The sequence below is a fragment of the Bombina bombina genome, chromosome 3 (assembly GCF_027579735.1).
Source record: "Bombina bombina isolate aBomBom1 chromosome 3, aBomBom1.pri, whole genome shotgun sequence".
Lineage (NCBI taxonomy): Eukaryota > Metazoa > Chordata > Amphibia > Anura > Bombinatoridae > Bombina > Bombina bombina.
The window spans coordinates 1,134,156,109-1,134,176,686 of NC_069501.1; positions in this window are offsets into that span (position 1 = coordinate 1,134,156,109).

Below are 20,578 nucleotides of genomic sequence, written 5' to 3' on the forward strand. Positions count from 1 at the left end.
ATTGAGACTTAGATGTAATTTAGTAATTTAGCACCAGCTAAGGTGTTTCGTTGCCTAATCTCTCAGAGCAATAGACAGGATATTTTTCATATGTGTATTAGCACATTGTGGTGCTAACCGGATACATAGAGCATTCTAGGCTTGAGTAGAGGATTACCGTTTATATGACAGTTAACTGTATAACATCACGTTGTTACTCTGGTATATTAGCATAAATTACTTAGAAACCATTTTAGGTTTAGCCATACCGAGGCAATTCAGGCATCAGCATAAGACAGTGGTGACAATATCATGACACGCTACCACACAGGTTCCTAATCAGCCTGATTTACATAGAATCACAGTTCTTGGACTGAGAGGTATACACATGTACCGCTTATACTTAAATACATCTAGTCACGAGATCTAGGCCTTTTAAACCTCAAGGCTAAAGGTTGGTCATTTCTACAAATGGTCACCTTTTTATTAATAGAGGCAACATATATTGCCCACCTATAGTACAAGTTCATTTTATATAACACTATCAAATATCTTCATATTACACTATAAGGTTTACATTATTGGAAGGACAAATGAAATGCACTAAAACGCTGGAAAAAAATTTGTTGTTTAAACCTTAACTTATTTACCTTCCACTGGGGACAAAATAAATACTAAGTTAATTTTATTAAAAACAACATCACCTAAGGGCATACTACTTTCAGTACTCAGTTATATTTTATTTTAAACTGAGTACTGTAGTATAAGAGATTAAATTATCTGCAATTCAGAAGTACTTGAGATGCTAGTACAAACATACAGTTTTGTAGCAATATATGATCATCAAGATTCCAAGGATTAATATATACTATAAAAAATTCAGTTGTTTAAGTAGATTATTATCATTACCAAAATATTTAATCCTTGGGTAACTATCCTATATGATACCTGCCATTTTTAGGTAGGATGGGTTGTTTTCTAGAATTGATACTTATAATTGATTAACTATTTACGCGCTACAAATATATGTAACAAATATCTTCCTTTGACCTCTGCTCAGGAATAAATAGTAACAATTCTGACTGTGATACAATCTAACCAGTACATGGTATACCACAATATACCATAATCATCTTTACATATTATTAGTGATAGATTACATCATATCACCCTTATTCACTAAACCTACAACTATTATTTGTTTGAGATACTATGATAATTTTATTCTCTACTACGTTGCCTATCATGAGTGCCTGAATCTATTCCACTCGAATTATTGTTTATATAAATAAAGGACACCACCTGGTCTCATAATTGTTTATTTAAAAATCTGATTTTGATTAGACCAACTCATACTATAATGTCCTAATTCAGAGTGTCTATTGCTACTTAGATTTAAGTTGACATATTCCTGTGTTTTTAAATTGTAGTGTTTTAAGTCCAATAAAAGTTATGTTTTAATTTATCCCACACAATCGCCATCTTGTAACTTAGTCGAGTATTCCACTCATCTGGGAATTTAGAGTGCTATGTGTACAATTCTTGGAGATTTCGATCCCCTTTTGTGTTTCAGCATTTAAAAGTCAGTAGTTATGAGTTTTATGGTACAACGCCGTAGCATAAAACTCATAACTAAAGTGCTAAAAAGTACACTAACACCCATAAACTACCTATTAACCCCTAAACCAAGGCCCTCCAGCATAGCAAACATTATAATAAAATTTTAAACCCCTAATCTGCCGCTCCGGACATCGCCGCATCTATAATAAACATATTAACCCCTAAACCGCCGCACTCCCGCCTCGCAAAAAATTGTTAAATATTATTAACCACTAATCTGCCATCCCTAACATCGCCGCCACCTACCTACATTTATTAACCCCTAATCTGCTGCCCCCAACGTCGCCGCCACTATACTAAATCAATTAACCCCTAAACCTAAGTCTAAACCTAACCCTAACACCCCCTAACTTAAATATAATTTAAAAAAATCTAAATGAAAATTAATATTATTACCTAAATAATTCCTATTTAAAACTAAATACCTATAAAATAAACCCTAAGCTAGCTACAATATAACTAATAGTTACATTGTAGCTAGCTTAGGGTTTATTTTACAGGCAAGTGTGTATTTACTTTAACTAGGTAGAATAGTTATTAAATAGTTATTAACTATTTAATAACTACCTAGCTAAAATAAATATAAAAGTACCTGTAAAATAAAACCTAACCTACGTTACAATAACACCTAACACTACACTATGATTAAATAAATTAACTAAATTAACAACAATTAAATAAATTAAATTAGCTAAAGTACTAAACCCCCCACTAAATTACAGAAAATAATAAACAAATTACAAGATATTTAAACTAATTACACCTAATCTAATAGCCCTATCAAAATAAACCCCCCCCCCCAAATAAAAACCCCCAACTATCAATAGCCCTTAAAAGGGACTTTTGCGGGGCATTGCCCCAAAGTAATCAGCTCTTTTACCTGTAAAAGAAAATACAAACAACCCCCCCAACAGTAAAACCCACCACCCACACAACCAACCCCCCAAATAAAATATTATCTAAAGAAACCTAAGCCCCCCTTTGCCCTGAAAAGGGCATTTTGATGGGCATTGTCCTTAAAAAGGCAGTTAGCTCTTTTGCGGCCCAAACCATAGTCTAAAAAATAAAACCCACCCAATACACCCTTAAAAATCCTAACACTAACCCCCTGAAGATCGACTTACAGTTCTGAACACTGGACATCCATCCTCAACGAAGCCGGGAGAAGTCTTCACCCAAGCTGGGCGAAGTGGTACTCCAGACGGGCAGAAGTCTTCATCCAGACGGCATCTTCTATCTTCATCCATCCGATGCGGAGCGGCTCCATCTTCAAGACATCCGACGTGGAGCATCCTCTTCAAACGAAGTCTTCTTACTGAATGACGGTTACTTTAAGTGACGTCATCCATGATAGCGTCCCTTAGATTCCGATTGGCTGATAGAATTCTATCAACCAATCGGAATTAAGGTAGAAAAAATCCTATTGGCTGATCCAATCAGCCAATAGGATTGAGCTTGCATTCTATTGGCTGATTGGAACAGCCAATAGAATGCGAGCTCAATCCTATTGGCTGATTGCGTCAGCCAATAGGATTTTTTCTACCTTAATTCCGATTGGCTGATAGAATTCTATGAAGATAGAAGATGCCGTCTGGATGAAGACTTCTGCCCGTCTGGAGGACCACTTCGCCCGGCTTGGATGAAGACTTCTGCCGCTTCCTTGAGGATGGATGTCCGGTCTTCAGGGGGTTAGTGTTAGGATTTTTTAAGGGTGTATTGGGTGGGTTTTATTTTTTAGATTAGGGTTTGGGCCGCAAAATACCTAACTGCCCTTTTAAGGGCAATGCCCATCCAAATGCCCTTTTCAGGGCAATGGTGAGCTTAGTTTTTTTAGATAGCATTTTATTTGGGGGGTTGGTTGTGTGGGTGGTGGGTTTTACTGTTGGGGGGGTTGTTTGTATTTTCTTTTACAGGCAAAAGAGCGGATTACTTTGGGGCAATGCCCCGCAAAAGGCCCTTTTAAAGGCTATTGATAGTTTAGTTTAGGCTAGGTTTTTTTTTATTTTGGGGCGGCTTTTTTTATTTTGATATGGCTATTAGATTAGGTGTAATTAGTTTAAATATCTTGTAATTTGTTTATTATTTTCTGTAATTTAGTGTTTTTTTGTACTTTAGCTAATTTAATTTAATTTATTTAATTGTTGTTAATTTAGTTAATTTATTTAATTATAGTGTAGTGTTAGGTGTTATTGTAACTTAGGTTAGGTTTTATTTTACAGGTACTTTTGTATTTATTTTAGCTAGGTAGTTATTAAATAGTTAATAACTATTTAATAACTATTCTACCTAGTTAAAATAAATACAAACTTGCCTGTAAAATAAAAATAAGCCCTAAGCTAGATACAATGTAACTATTAGTTATATTGTAGCTAGCTTAGGGTTTATTTTATAGGTAAGTATTTAGTTTTAAATAGGAATTATTTAGTTAATGATAGGAATTTTTAGTTAGATTTATTTTAATTATATTTAAGTTAGGGGGTGTTAGGGTTAGAATTAGGTTTAGGGGTTAATACATTTAGTATAATGGCGGCGGCGTTGGGGGCGGCAGATTAGGGGTTAATAAATGTAGGTAGATGGCGGCGATGTTAGGGACGGCAGATTAGGGGTTCATAATATTTAACTAACGTTTGCTAGGTGGGAGTGCAGTGGTTTAGGGGTTAATATGTTTATTATAGTGGGGGCGACGTTGGGGGCAGCAGATTAGGGGTTAATAAATATAATGTAGGTGTAAGCGATGTTGAGGGCATCAGATTAGGCGTTCATAAGTATAATGTAGGTGGCGGCGGTGTCCGGAGCGGCAGATTAGGGGTTAATAAATATAATGTAGGTGTCAGCGATGTCGGGGGCGGCAGATTAGGGGTTAATAAGTGTAAGATTAGGGGTGTTTAGACTCGGGGATGTTAGGGTGTTAGGTGTAGACATACATTTTATTTCCTTATAGGAATCAATGGGGCTGCGTTACTGAGTTTTACGCTGCTTTTTTGCAGGCATTAGACTTTTTCTCAGCCGGCTCTCCCTGTTGATTTCTATTGGGAAATTGTGCACGAGCATGTACGACCAGCTCAATGCTGACTTAAGCAGCGCTGGTATTGGAGTGCGTTAAGGAGCAACATTTCGCTCAACGCTCACTTCTTGCCTTTTAACGCCGGGTTTAGAAAAACCTGTAATACCAGCTCTGTAGGTAAGTGAGCGGTGAGAGAAAACTGCTCGTTACCACCACACAGCTTTTAACGCAAAACTCGTAATCTGGCCGAAAGATTCTCAAACCCCAAGAGCTCTATAAAACCCCTTAACACCTCACACAAACATTTTACGTGTAGCCAAGAAAGTGAGGCAAGAAAAAGGAATAAGATCCAAAAAAGGAGCAGGGAAAAAAGATGTGCTGAAGAAAAAAAACTAACCCCCAAAAAAGGGTAGGGTCTCGTGGACTCTCACCACCATGAAATAAATTAATTTATCAGGTAAGCAAAAATGTTGTTTTCTTTTATACAGGTGGCGAAAGTCCACAATCCTTTATTCTTGGGAACTAATACCCCATCTATGAAGCAATAACCTAAAGGGAGGGATTTAAAAACATATTTTTTTCACTGAGAAATATAAACCACAACCCCAATAATTTTATTTTTTCAAAGCACTTAAATTAAGTCAAACAGGCATGAAAATCAAACTGAGACAACTGCCTGAAGAATCTTTCCATCAAAGGCTGCTTCAGAAGAAGAAAAAACATAACATTTGTAGAATTTATTAAAAGTATGCAAAGAAGGCCAAGTAGCTGCCTCACAAATTTGATCAACTGAAGCCTCATTCTTTTGGCAACTAACCTAGTAGAATGAGCAGTAATCCGCTGCAATGGAGGCTGACCTGCCTACAATTAAGCTTTGTGAATCAAAAGTTTTAATCAAGAGGCAAAAGAAACAGCAGAGGCCTTCTGACCCTTCCTAGGATCAGAAAAAACAACAAATAAACTGGAAGTTTGCCTACAACCCTTAGTAGCATCAATGTAACATTTCAATTCCCTAACAACATCCAAATAATGCAAAGATCTCTCAGAAGCATTCTAAGGATAAGGACACAAAGATGGAACAACAATCTCTCTGCTAACACTGTCTGAAGAAACTATCTTAGGCAAAAAAATTAAATGACGTCCGTAAAACAGCCTTATCCTGATGAAAAATCAGATAAGGAGGTTCACATGAAAGAACAGTTAACTCAGAATCTCTTCTAGCAGAAGAAATAGCCAAAAACAAAAACACTTTCCAAGAAAGTAGTTTAGTGCCCAATTTATGCATAGGTTCAAAAGGATCAGCCCTCAACACAAGGTTAAGATTTTATTGAGGAGAAATAGGCTTGATAACAGGTTCACTCCATACTAGAGATAGTTAGCTGGGCAACTACTAAAATCCAGCACGTTTATACTGCACCACACAGGTGCCATCCTTTTGTGAGTTTAACTGACTTAATCACTTTATAATATTGTTATATCAAAACTGTATTATGCTATTTGGCGCCTTTGTGTTTGATTATTTTCTAGAGCTTACACCTGTTGGAGGCTGACCACATTCGCATCAAAGAGCTGCCTACCATTGGACGCTACCATAGTTATCCTTTTATGGACATTTATTTATTATTCATTATTTTTTGTATACCATTGTTGTTAATATAAACATTATTTTTATATGAGAGAGCGCCCCCTAGAGGCCACTTATGTGTATACAGCTACCTTTTTGGTAGGTTATCACATATTTAGCCTCTTATTTTTCTTGATAACAGATTTAATACTTTTCAGAGCCTGAACAAAAAACTATGATTATCAGTAAGATTAGCAATCTTTTTGCAGAACAAAACTGAGATAGCAAAAATCTGCTCCTTCAGAAAACAGGCAGATAGGCCCTTATCTAGACCATCCTGCAAAAATGGCAGAATCCTAGTAATTCTGAAAGAATGCCCGGAAAAAGCATGATTTATACATGACCTTGTGATATATCTTCCTAGTTACAGGCTTACAAACCTGAATAAATGTTTAAATCACAGAATCAGAGAAACCTCTATGTATAAGGACTAAGCGTTCAATTTCCATGCCATCAAGTTCAGAGACCTTGGGACAGAAGGTCTGACAGCAGAAGAAGAGACCAAGGAGTGCAACTGGACATCTGAACCAGATCCACATAACAAATCCTGTGAGGCCAAGCTGGGGCAATCAGGACTACAGAAGACTTCTCTAGCCTTATCTTGGAAATCACACTGGGAAGAAGAACCAGAGGTGGAAACAGATAAGCAGACTGAAAAGACCAAGGAACTACTAGAGCATTGACTAGTTCTGCCTGAGGATCCCTGGACCTCGCAAAGTACCTAGTAAGTTTGTTGTTCAAACAAGAGGCCATCAGATCTATTTCTGGGAGATCCATAATCTGATTTAACACATCCTGGTGAAAAGACCACTCCCCTGGATGAAGAGATTGACATCTGAGAATGTCTGCTTCCCAGTTGTTCACTCCTAGAATATGAATTACAGAGACAAGACAAGAATTGGCTTCTGCCCCTGAGAGAATCCGAGATACCTCCATCATTGCCAGGGAACTGCAAGTTTCCCCATGATGGTTGATATAAGCTTCTGCTGTGAAATTGTCTGTCTATCTTAACAGAGGCTAAGCTTGAAGGGCCCTGGAAATTGCACATAGTTCTAGAACATTGATTAGTAACCTTACCTCCGGCTGATCCCAAACTCCCTGTGCTCTAAGAGACCACCAAACATTTCCCAAACTTGAGAGACTTGCATCTGTAGTGATTACAGTTCAGGTAAGATGAGCAAAAGAAGCCCCCTGAATAATAAACAGATGATCCTACCACCAAATTAGAGACTGACTTGTACTGGGATTCAAAAATATCCTTTGAGACAGCTGAGTATAATCCCTGCACCATTGACCCAGCATACAAAGCAGAAGAGGCCTCATGTGAAATTGAGCAAATGAGGACATCTGAGGCTGTGATCATGAGACCTAGGACTTCCATACACAGAGCCACTGAAGGAAACAAGAGCGACTGAAGGTTCAGACAAGCTGACACCAATTTCAACCTATTCTTCTATGTTAGAGAAAGACTCATGGATACTGGATTTGGAAACCCAAAAAAGTTACATTTGTCTGAGGAGCGAAAAAACTCTGAAAAATTGATCCTCCAACCATGCTGTTGAAGAAACAACAAGAGTTAGTTGGCATGAGATACTGCTATAGGAAAAAATGGAGCTTGAACCAAGATGTAATCCAACACTGCAATACTCTGATACCTGATCACACACAAAAGGGTACCCAGAACCTTTGTGAATATTCTTGGAGCTGTAGGCAGACCAAATGGTAAAGCAACAAACTGAAAATGCCTGTCCAGAAAGGCAAACCTCAGAAACTGGAAATTATCTCTGTGAATAGGAACATGAAGGTAAGCATCCTTTAAATCTATTGTGCACATAAACTGACTTTGCTGAACAATAGACAGAATAGTCCGGATAGTTTTCATTCTTAAAGATGGAATCCTTACAAACCTGTCCAGAGCCTTTAGATCTAGAACTGATCTGAAAGCACCTGCCTTCTTTGGAACAATGAATAGATATGAATAAAATTCCTTCCCTTGTTCCTGCAAAAAAACTGGAACAATCACTCCCATATCTTTCAGATCTCATACATACTGAAGAAAAGCTTGAGCTTTTACTGAATCCCCTGAAACACTGGAGAGAAAAAAATCTTCTTCTGGGAGGCCTTGTTCTGAATCCTATTCAATATCCCTGAGAAACAATATTCCGAACCCAGGGATCTGGAACAGACTGAAACCAAGCCTCCTGAAAGAGGCTTAATTTGTCCCCTACCAGAACTTCTGGATCGGGGGCCACACATTCATGCAGTTTTGGTAGTAGGGATTGATTTCTTACCCTGCTTTGACTTTTTCCATTTAGCACTAGGTCTCCAGACTGAACCAGAGCAACCTTGCTTTTGAGCAGAGGAGTCAGCTTTCTGTTGCTTATTCTGACGAAAGGAACAAAAAGTATTAGAAGCCTTGGATTTTCCTCTATACTTTCTGCCTTGAGGAAGAAAAGCCCATTTACCTCCAGTAACAGTAGATATACTATAATCTAAATCAGAACCAAATAATTAATTTGCCTGACAGGAAAGAGACAATAATTTAGATTTAGACACCATATAAGCAGACCAGGACATGCTTTTGACATAAATCTTCATAATATCAAAAACAGCATCACAAATAAAATAGATTTGCACTAGCAGAGTCTTCAGAATACTGCTCTTAAAGACTAGACAACGTAGAAGCAGCAGCTACATTAGCAATAGAAATAGCTGGCCTGAGAATATAACCTGCATGTAAAAAGGCCCTTCTATGAAAATATTCTAACTTTCTGTTTAAAAGAAGTACTGTCTTCCAAAGGAATAGCAGTATTTTTAGCAAGAGTGGAAATGGCCCCATCCACCTTGGGAACTGTTTCCCATAAATCTAATTTAGCAGCAGGTAAAGGATATAACTTTTTAAACCTTGCAGGAGGAGTAAAAGAATGACCTTGCTTAGACCATTCCCAAGAAATCATGTCAGAGACAGCATCAGGTACAGGGAATACCTCAGGGAAATTAACAACTGTCTTAAAAACTGAATTTAAACAATTACAAGGCTTATCATCAGAAACTTTAGGATCTTTAGCCCCTAAAGTAATTAAGACCTCCTTTAAAAAAAAGAATGAGTATGTTAAACTTTAAACAAAAAAGAGGAAATATCAGGTTCAACATTAGATGAGGAATCCTAATATCCAGAAGTAATTTCATCATCTGAAGACAAAACAATATACCTGGTCTAAGGGCATATAACACTTGTAGAAGGAAAAATCTGAACTGACCTTTTATGCTTGTTTGAAGGAGAAAGAGTCACAAATGCTTCAGAAACTGCAGCCTTGATATAAAATTTTCTACATCATCATTGTCCTGTAATAAGCAGTAGATGCATTAATGCCCAGAGAAGCAGCATTAGATTGGTCTGATTGTATTAACAAATCTAAACATGAGCCATATACATTAAGTACAGAAGCAACTTCAGCTTTCTTATAATAAGGACACCTAATAATAGTAAAAAGGTGTTTAGGAGACTCAGGCCTAGATTTAGAGTTTGGCGTTAGCCGTCAAAAGCAGCGTTAAGGGGTCCTAGCGCTGCTTTTTACCGCCCGCTGGTATTTAGAGTCAGCCAGGAAAGGGTCTACCGCTCCATTTCTTTCCGCGACCCCAGGCTACCGCAGATCCCCTTACGTCAATTGCATATCCTATCTTTTCTATGGGATTTGCCTAATGCTGGTATTTGGAGTCTTGGAAGAAGTGAGCGGTAGAGCCTCTACCGACAAGACTCCTACCGCCAAAAAAAGTCAGTAGTTAAGAGCTTTATGGGCTAACGCCGGAACATAAAGCTCTTGACAACTGTGATACAAAGTACACTAACACCCATAAACTACCTATGTACCCCTAAACCGAGGCCCTACCACATCGCAAACCCTATAATAAAAAATTTTAACCCCTAATCTGCCGACCGGACACCGCCACCACCTACAATATAGCTATGAACCTCTAAATCTGCTGCCCCTAACATCACTAGTACCTACATTATATTTATTAACCCCTAATCTGCCCCCCCCCAACGTCGCGGCTACCTAACTACACTTATTAACCCCTAATCTGCCGACCGGACCTCGCCGCCACTATAATAAATGTATCAACCCCTAAACCGCTGCACTCCCGCCTCGCAAACACTATAATAAATTGTATTAACCCCTAATCTGCCCTCCCTAACATCGCCGCCACCTACCTACAATTATTAACCCCTAATCTCCCGCCCGCAACGTCGTCGCTACTATAATAAAGTTATTAACCCCTAAACCTAAGTCTAACCCTAACCCCCCCTAAGTTAAATATAATTTTAAACGAAATAAATTTACTATTATTAAATAAATTATTCCTATTTAAAACTAAATACTTACCTAGAAAATAAACCCTAATATAGCTACAATATAACCAATAGTTACATTGTAGATATTTTAGGATTTATATTTATTTTACAGGCAACTTTGTATTTATTTTAAACGTACAATAGCTATTAAATAGTTAATAACTATTTAATAGCTACCTAGTTAAAATAAGTACAAAATTACCTGTAAATAAATCCTAACCTAAGTTACAAATACACCTAACACTACACTATCATTAAATTAATTAAATAAATTACCTACAATTAGCTAAACTAGAATACAATTAAATAAACTAATCTATAATACAAAAAAAAACAAACACTAAATTACAGAAAATAAAAAAATATTACAAGAAGTTTAAACTAATTACACCTAATCTAAGCCCCCTAATAAAATAAAAAAAAAAAACCCAAAATAATAAAATGCCCTACCCTATTCTAAATTACAAAAGTAATCAGCTCTTTTACCAGCCCTTAAAAGTGCTTTTTGCGGGGCATTGTCCCAAAGTAATCAACTCTTTTACCTGTAAAAAAAAAAAAACAACCCCCCCAACATTAAAACCCACCACCCACATCCCCCTACTCTAACCCACCCAAATCCCCCTTAAAAAAAACCTAACGCTAACCCCCTGAAGATCTCCCTACCTTGAGTCGTCTTCACCCAACCAGGCAGAAATCTTCATCCAAGGTGCGCAGAGGAGGTCCTTCATCCGGTAGAAGTCTTCATCCAGGCGGCGTCTTCAATCTTCATCCATCCGGAGCGCAGCGGAGCCATCTTCCAAGGAGCCGACGCGGAGCCATCCTCTTCATCTGGAGTCTTCTAACACAATGACGGTACCTTTAAGTGACGTCATCCAAGATGGCGTCCCTTCAATTCCGATTGGCTGATAGGATTCTATCAGCCAATCGTAATTAAGGTAGGAAAATCTGATTGGCTGATTGAATCAGCCAATCGGATTGAACTTCAATCAGCCAATCGTATTGAGCTCAGCCAATCGGATTGAACTTCAATCAGCCAATCGTATTGAGCTCGCATTCTATTGGCTGTTGATCAGCCAATCGGATTGAACTTCAATCTGATTGGCTGATTGAATCAGCCAATCAGATTTTTCCTACCTTAATTCCGATTGTCTGATAGAATCCTATCAGCCAATTGGAATTGAAGGGATGCCATCTTGGATGACGTCACTTAAAGGTACCGTCATTGTGTTAGAAGACTCTGGATGAAGAGGATGGCTTCGTGTCGGCTCCTTGGAAGATGGCTCCGCTCCGGATGGATGAAGATTGAAGACGCCGCCTGGATGAAGACTTCTACCGGATGAAGGACCTCCTCTGTGCACCTTGGATGAAGATTTCGGCCCGGTTGGGTGGAGACAACTCAAGGTAGGGAGATCTTCAGGGGGTTAGCGTTAGTTTTTTTTAAGATGGGTTTGGGTGGGTTAGAGTAGGGGTTTGTGGGTGGTGGGTTTTAATGTTGGGGGGGGTTGTATTTTTTTTTACAGGTAAAAGAGCTGATTACTTTGGGGCAATGTCCCGCAAAAAGCCCTTTTAAGGGCTGGTAAAAGAGCTGATTACTTTTGTAATTTAGAATAGGGTAGGGCATTTTATTATTTTGGGGGGCTTTTTTATTTTATTAGGGGGCTTAGATTAGGTGTAATTAGTTTAAACTTCTTGTAATATTTTTTTATTTTCTGTAATTTAGTGTTTGTTTTTGTTGTATTATAGATTAGTTTATTTAATTGTATTTTAGTTTAGCTAATTGTAGGTAATTTATTTAATTAATTTAATGATAGTTTAGTGTTAGGTGTATTTGTAACTTAGGTTAGGATTTATTTTACAGGTCATTTTGTACTTATTTTAACTAGGTAGCTATTAAATAGTTATTAACTATTTAATAGCTGTTGTACCTAGTTAAAATAAATACAAAGTTGCCTGTAAAATAAATATAAATCCTAAAATAGCTACAATGTATCTATTAGTTATATTGTAGCTATATTAGGGTTTATTTTCTAGGTAAGTATTTAGTTTTAAATAGGAATAATTTATTTAATTATTTATTTAATAATAGTAAATTTATTTAGTTTAATTAAAATTATATTTAACTTAGGGGGGTGTTAGGGTTAGACTTATTATAGTAGCGGTGAAGTTGCGGGCGGGAGATTAGGGGTTAATAATTGTAGGTAGGTGGCGGCGATGTTAGGGAGGGCAGATTAGGGGTTAATACAATTTATTATAGTGTTTGCGAGGCGGGAGTGCAGCGGTTTAGGGGTTAATACATTTATTATAGTGGCGGCGAGGTCCGGTCGGCAGATTAGGGGTTAATAAATATAATATAGGTGTTGGCGATGTTAGGGGCAGTAGATTAGGGGTTCATAGCTATAATGTAGGTGGTGGCGTTGTCTGGAGCAGCAGATTAGGGGTTAATAGTATAATGCAGGTGTCAGCGATAGCGGGGGCGGCAGATTAGGGGTTAATAAGTGTAAGATTAGGGGTGTTTAGACTTGGGGTTCATGTTAGGATGTTAGGTGTAGACTTAGAGAGTGTTTCCCCATAGGAAACAATGGGGCTGCGCTAGGAGCTGAACGCTGCTTTTTTGCAGGTGTTAGGTTTTTTTTCAGCCAGCTCAGCCCCACTGTATCCTATGGGGATATTGTGCACAAGCACGTTTTTCCAGTTTACCGCTACCGTAGGCAACGCTGGTATTGAGGGTTGAAGTGGAGCTAAATTATGTTCTACGCTCCCTTTTCTGAGCCTAATGCAGCCACTCAGACAACTCTAAATACCAGCGTTAGCACCGCGGGTCTTTACCGACAAAACTCTAAATCTAGGCGTCAGTTTCTTTAGTAGATTTAGGGACAGAATCCAGTTGCAAAGCAATGCAATAAACACTAAAACCCCATTAAAAAGCTCTTGAACAATGAAAACCACTTACCCCCCCCCCCCCAAATAGCTTTTACAAAATCGATTCTCAGTTTCAGTGAGTGCTAAGCTGAACTGCAAAATAAAGCAGGAGAAATTAACATTACATCCAAGGACAGAAAACGATCCTCCAAGCACACAAAAAAACGGACAACTAAAAAGGGTATTTAGCACACTAAAACCCGATGCTTGAATAACTGAGTGAATGTGCGATAACACAATGTGCGTAAACCGATGCACATGTAAACTAAAGAAAGGCTAAAGGGATGTGCACTAACCCGATAAGCATAAACCGGCGCTCGGGTAAACTATAAAAAAACTAAAGGGACGTGTGATAACCTGACAAGCATTAACCCGACATGCACAACCCCGAAGCGCAAAAAAATTAGCACACAAAAAAAAAATCAGATGGTGGAAAACAGCAAGGGTATAATAAAAAGGAATAATCCTAGGGCCATATATTAGCAAATATATAAATAACTATAAAAAGTGCCTAAAACATAGCTAAATGAGTTTATAAATGTAAATAAAAAGATACTAACAGATTTCAATTGTGATAATCACCTTTTAACAAAGATCATGAAAAAAACATTGGTACCTGTTACATACATATCTAGTAATAGGGGAGAAAAAAATGGCAGATTGCCCTAAAATAGTGTATAGAAAAGCAGGAAACATTAAAAGCATATTGGCTTCAAGTTAATTCAAACAAGAGGAGAAAATGTTGATAAAAGAAAGGGGTATAGAAGGAGTTAACTATGTGATTTCTTCCCATGCTTCTCTTGTAGAGAGTGTAAATATAGTAAGAAATGCAAGGAAATCTAATCAAGTCAAAATGAATATATACATTGTATAAAAGATATAGTGAGTTGTCAAGATAGGGGTGTTACCTACATGATTGAATGTTCATGTCACATGCAGTATATAGGGGAGATGACAAGAACCCTAAGAGATTGTATCCATGAACACTTGTCATGTATAGAGAGAGGGAATCAAGATACCCATTTATACAATCATTTTCAGGTAGTCCACAATAACAATCTACAGGACTTTACATTTTGAGGAATTCAGAAGGTTAGGCCTAATTGGAGGGGGGGGGGGGGGAGTTGATTTATAATATGCAGACAGTCTTCCTATAAGGCCTTAATTCAGAATTAGACATTTCACCATTATTAACATAAATGTTTCTTTTGTATATTTCTGTATATTCAATACATGCTGATATCTCTTGTATGTGGTATATGATTAAGAAAATATGATATAATTATGATGTATTTAATGTGTCTATATTACAACGCTTCACAAAAAGGAATTTATATATATTTTTATTCATATTTTGTATTTTATCCATATTTTTATCATTATTATTTAAACTTATACATTTGTCATTTTTCAAATTGTATGTCTTAGATTATGTATAGATGGGACTGAATAAATCCTACAATAACTGCAGTATTGAAGCATCCTACCATTACAAGTACCTCACTAATGATTACAAATTTCCACCTTAAATGTGTCTAAGTCTACCAGCCAAAGAGGAAAAGAGAAGGACTATTTAAAAGCAAGGGAAATGAGAATATATGTCTTGATAAAGTCCTGAGGAGGGCAAAACAAATTAAGAAGACTTTAACCAATTTCTGCTATTACTTTGCCTTTACCCTGTGAAGTCCATCGAGTGGACGGAGGGAACGGATTACTGACACAACGGCCATTGTTTTTAAATATCTTTATCACGCTCAATGCGTGCAACATAGTAGCCCATTACTATTCCTGGAGCAGAGTGACATCATTCTAACCACATGACTGGCGATCGCTGATCGAGTAGCCACTGAATACGGAAGACACCAGAGGCAGATCAAAACTGTAAGCCAAGCAAATTCCGATCGCCATATAGGGGCTACCAGTAAGAAACCAGTTATACCTCTGCAAGCTGGATTTTATTTATGTGCATGACTAAGAAGTATTTGCTAGTCTCTAAGACGTCTATGGTTATTTTTGCCGGTACGTGGCGAATGCATAATATATGCCATAAGTACCAATAATTAAGTGGAACACTGGTGGAAATTTCTGGTTCTAAGTCCTCCTAAGTGGGAGTGTTCATTTTGGATTTTATTGATTGTCATATAAGGTACCTTACTAAAGTTTAAAGGGTGGCGTCCCTGGTCCAATTTATTGTGTTTTTAAATTTGAATTTAATGTAATTTATTAAATTCAAACTTATTTGTATATTTTTCAGTGTGTCCTTCTGGTATCTGTGTTTTTGGTGCTCCATCTCTATCCAAAATTTCAATAAAATAGACACTCGTCCAAACTGGACCTAGTGTTCACGATGACTGAAATACTACTGTTTAGGTGGGATGATGCGTGCAAACCATTACACAGACTTCTAACAGCCTGTGTTCTGCTGGCCTGACAATGCATTCTTAAAAGATGGATTAGCAGACAAGCCCCGACAGTAGCGCAGTTCAAACACCTGCTGTTAAAGCAACTCTTCATAGAGCAATACGATGTTAGACTAGACACGCTGCGTAGGCTGAAGCCTTTTTTGCGTAAATGGAGACCCTATATTGACACACTATATCTGCCAACACAAAGACAGATTTTAAAACCGTTCATGCATCTAGAGACCATGTTGGAGATAGCTGCGGGTGGGAGTTGGCAGACTGTGACATACATAGTAGAAGATCACAATACTGAGCCAGGAATGTCTGAGATTATGCTGTTTTAATCTAAGAATATATGAGCACATGCGATCTCCTTTGTTTTTTGTTTTTTTTCTTCTTACCCCCTCTCCCTCTTCTTCGTATTCCTCAGCTCTCCTTCCCATCCCCCCCTCTGATTCTTGATCTCTGATGAGGACTCTCCTCACCTCTGCTCCTTCTACGAGACTCTCATATCCCCAGACTCTCGCTGAGTCCCTTTATCCACCTAAAGTAATATATGTTTAGAATTAGGTCAATAACTATGTTTAATTTGTTAAATTGTTGTTGTTGTTTGTATTAAAAGAAAAACCTCTGCTCGGGAATCATGCAAACGCCTGAAACTGAAGACTCCAAGCCTTTCAATGACTTTGTTTCATCAGAACTATGTCTTGTTACTACCCTTTTGAAAAAAAAACTGAGAAATTTTATCTATACCATGTAACTGTGTCTTTATGTATGATTCCTGAGTGATTAATAAAAAGAATTAAAAAAAAAAAAAATAGACACTCGTCCATGTTAATAAAAAGGTATTTGACAATAGACACTCGCCCATTAGCAAACAAGCAGCAGACAGCCAAACCTGTCCTGAAACATATCAGCAGAGGTTATGGAATAGGAGTATATTGTAGATCCATAAAGGGAGGTAAAAGACAAGTCCCTATGACCAATTATAAAAGAGTTTATTAAAAATTTCCCATTAGGTAAAAAAGAATCATAAACCTTACCCCATATGCATCCCTCTGACAAGCACTGCACTCTGAGGGGAAACCGAGCCCCTATATAGACTGAAAACCTCTCTCTCTGAAGAATCAAATACACATATTCACTCTTCAACCACCTCCAGCTGAGGTATGTGTGAGGTGGGAGGGGTTTTATAGATTTCTTGGGGTTTAGGAATTGTTGCCTCCTCCTAGTGGTGGTAAAGAGTAATTCCAAAGAGTAAAGGATCGTGCACTCTCACCACCTGTATGAGAGAAAATAGAAACAGATTTTCACAGTAGATAAGAACCAAAAGGCCCATCAAGTCTGCCTGAATTTCTTTATAAAGTATTATGCATTTCTTAGACATTCTTTAATTTCCTTACATACTTTATTCTTACCATCTGTAATGGAAGATTATTCCATGAATACCTTCCAACCAGAGATCATGAACCCTTTTTTCCGGTGTTGCTTTTAAGTGCAATATCTCCCTACTTTCAGGACATAAAATCTTTTTTTTGCAAGATATATTACGTGATCAAATACCATGTAGCATTTTGGTTGCCAACTGAACTGTTTCTAACTTTAATAATTATAATCTGCAGTAATAATTTTCTGTTCATCTTTTGTCAGAAAAGTGAAATTTAGTCTATAAGTAACCTTTTGTTACCACGTACACTTTCCTTTGTCTTTGCCTGTTAAAGTACAGAGGATACTGCTTCTAACCAGACAAAAAACAGAATTTATGTTTACCTGATAAATTTCTTTCTCCAACGGTGTGTCCGGTCCACGGCGTCATCCTTACTTGTGGGATATTCTCTTCCCCAACAGGAAATGGCAAAGAGCCCAGCAAAGCTGGTCACATGATCCCTCCTAGGCTCCGCCTACCCCAGTCATTCGACCGACGTTAAGGAGGAATATTTGCATAGGAGAAACCATATGGTACCGTGGTGACTGTAGTTAAAGAAAATAAAATATCAGACCTGATTAAAAAAACCAGGGCGGGCCGTGGACCGGACACACCGTTGGAGAAAGAAATTTATCAGGTAAACATAAATTCTGTTTTCTCCAACATAGGTGTGTCCGGTCCACGGCGTCATCCTTACTTGTGGGAACCAATACCAAAGCTTTAGGACACGGATGAAGGGAGGGAGCAAATCAGGTCACCTAAATGGAAGGCACCACGGCTTGCAAAACCTTTCTCCCAAAAATAGCCTCAGAAGAAGCAAAAGTATCAAACTTGTAAAATTTGGTAAAAGTGTGCAGTGAAGACCAAGTCGCTGCCCTACATATCTGATCAACAGAAGCCTCGTTCTTGAAGGCCCATGTGGAAGCCACAGCCCTAGTGGAATGAGCTGTGATTCTTTCGGGAGGCTGCCGTCCGGCAGTCTCGTAAGCCAATCTGATGATGCTTTTAATCCAAAAAGAGAGAGAGGTAGAAGTTGCTTTTTGACCTCTCCTTTTACCTGAATAAACAACAAACAAGGAAGATGTTTGTCTAAAATCCTTTGTAGCATCTAAATAGAATTTTAGAGCGCGAACAACATCCAAATTGTGCAACAAACGTTCCTTCTTTGAAACTGGCTTTGGACACAGAGAAGGTACGATAATCTCCTGGTTAATGTCTTTGTTAGAAACAACTTTTGGAAGAAAACCAGGTTTAGTACGTAAAACCACCTTATCTGCATGGAACACCAGATAAGGAGGAGAACACTGCAGAGCAGATAATTCTGAGACTCTTCTAGCAGAAGAAATCGCAACTAAAAACAAAACTTTCCAAGATAATAACTTAATATCAACGGAATGTAAGGGTTCAAACGGAACCCCCTGAAGAACTGAAAGAACTAAATTGAGACTCCAAGGAGGAGTCAAAGGTTTGTAAACAGGCTTGATTCTAACCAGAGCCTGAACAAAGGCTTGAACATCTGGCACAGCTGCCAGCTTTTTGTGAAGTAATACCGACAAGGCAGAAATCTGTCCCTTCAGGGAACTAGCAGATAATCCTTTGTCCAATCCTTCTTGAAGGAAGGATAGAATCCTAGGAATCTTAACCTTGTCCCAAGGGAATCCTTTAGATTCACACCAACAGATATATTTTTTCCAAATTTTGTGGTAAATCTTTCTAGTCACAGGCTTTCTGGCCTGAACAAGAGTATCGATAACAGAATCTGAGAATCCTCGCTTCGATAAAATCAAGCGTTCAATCTCCAAGCAGTCAGCTGGAGTGAAACCAGATTCGGATGTTCGAACGGACCCTGAACAAGAAGGTCTCGTCTCAAAGGTAGCTTCCAAGGTGGAGCCGATGACATATTCACCAGATCTGCATACCAAGTCCTGCGTGGCCACGCAGGGGCTATCAAGATCACCGACGCCCTCTCCTGCTTGATCCTGGCTATCAGCCTGGGGATGAGAGGAAATGGCGGGAACACATAAGCTAGTTTGAAGGTCCAAGGTGCTACTAGTGCATCCACTAGAGCCGCCTTGGGATCCCTGGATCTGGCCCCGTAGCAAGGAACTTTGAAGTTCTGACGAGAGGCCATCAGATCCATGTCTGGAATGCCCCACAGGTGAGTGACTTGGGCAAAGATTTCCGGATGGAGTTCCCACTCCCCCGGATGCAATGTCTGCCGACTCAGAAAATCCGCTTCCCAATTTTCCACTCCTGGGATGTGGATAGCAGACAGGTGGCAGGAGTGAGACTCCGCCCAAAGAATAATTTTGGTTACTTCTTCCATCGCTAGGGAACTTCTTGTTCCCCCCTGATGGTTGATGTACGCAACAGTCGTCATGTTGTCTGATTGAAACCGTATGAACCTGGTCCTCGCAAGCTGGGGCCAGGCCTGGAGAGCATTGAATATCGCTCTCAGTTCCAGAATATTTATCGGTAGAAGAGATTCTTCCCGAGACCAAAGACCCTGAGCTTTCAGGGATCCCCAGACCGCGCCCCAGCCTATCAGACTGGCGTCGGTCGTGACAATGACCCACTCTGGTCTGTGGAACATCATCCCTTGAGACAGATTGTCCAGGGACAGCCACCAACGGAGTGAGTCTCTGGTCCTCTGATTTACTTGTATCTTCGGAGACAAGTCTGTATAGTCCCCATTCCACTGACTGAGCATGCACAGTTGTAATGGTCTTAGATGAATGCGCGCAAAAGGAACTATGTCCATCGCCGCCACCATCAAACCGATCACTTCCATGCACTGAGCTATGGAAGGAAGAGGAACGGAATGAAGTATCCGACAAGAGTCCAGAAGCTTTGTTTTTCTGGCCTCTGTTAGAAAGATCCTCATTTCTAAGGAGTCTATAATTGTTCCCAAGAAGGGAACCCTTGTTGACGGGGATAGAGAACTCTTTTCCACGTTCACTTTCCAGCCGTGAGATCTGAGAAAGGCCAGGACAATGTCCGTGTGAGCCTTTGCTTGAGGAAGGGACGACGCTTGAATCAGAATGTCGTCCAGGTAAGGTACTACTGCAATGCCCCTTGGTCTTAGCACCGCTAGAAGGGACCCTAGTACCTTTGTGAAAATCCTTGGAGCAGTGGCTAATCCGAAAGGAAGCGCCACGAACTGGTAATGTTTGTCCAGGAATGCAAACCTTAGGAACCGATGATGTTCCTTGTGGATAGGAATATGTAGATACGCATCCTTTAAATCCAC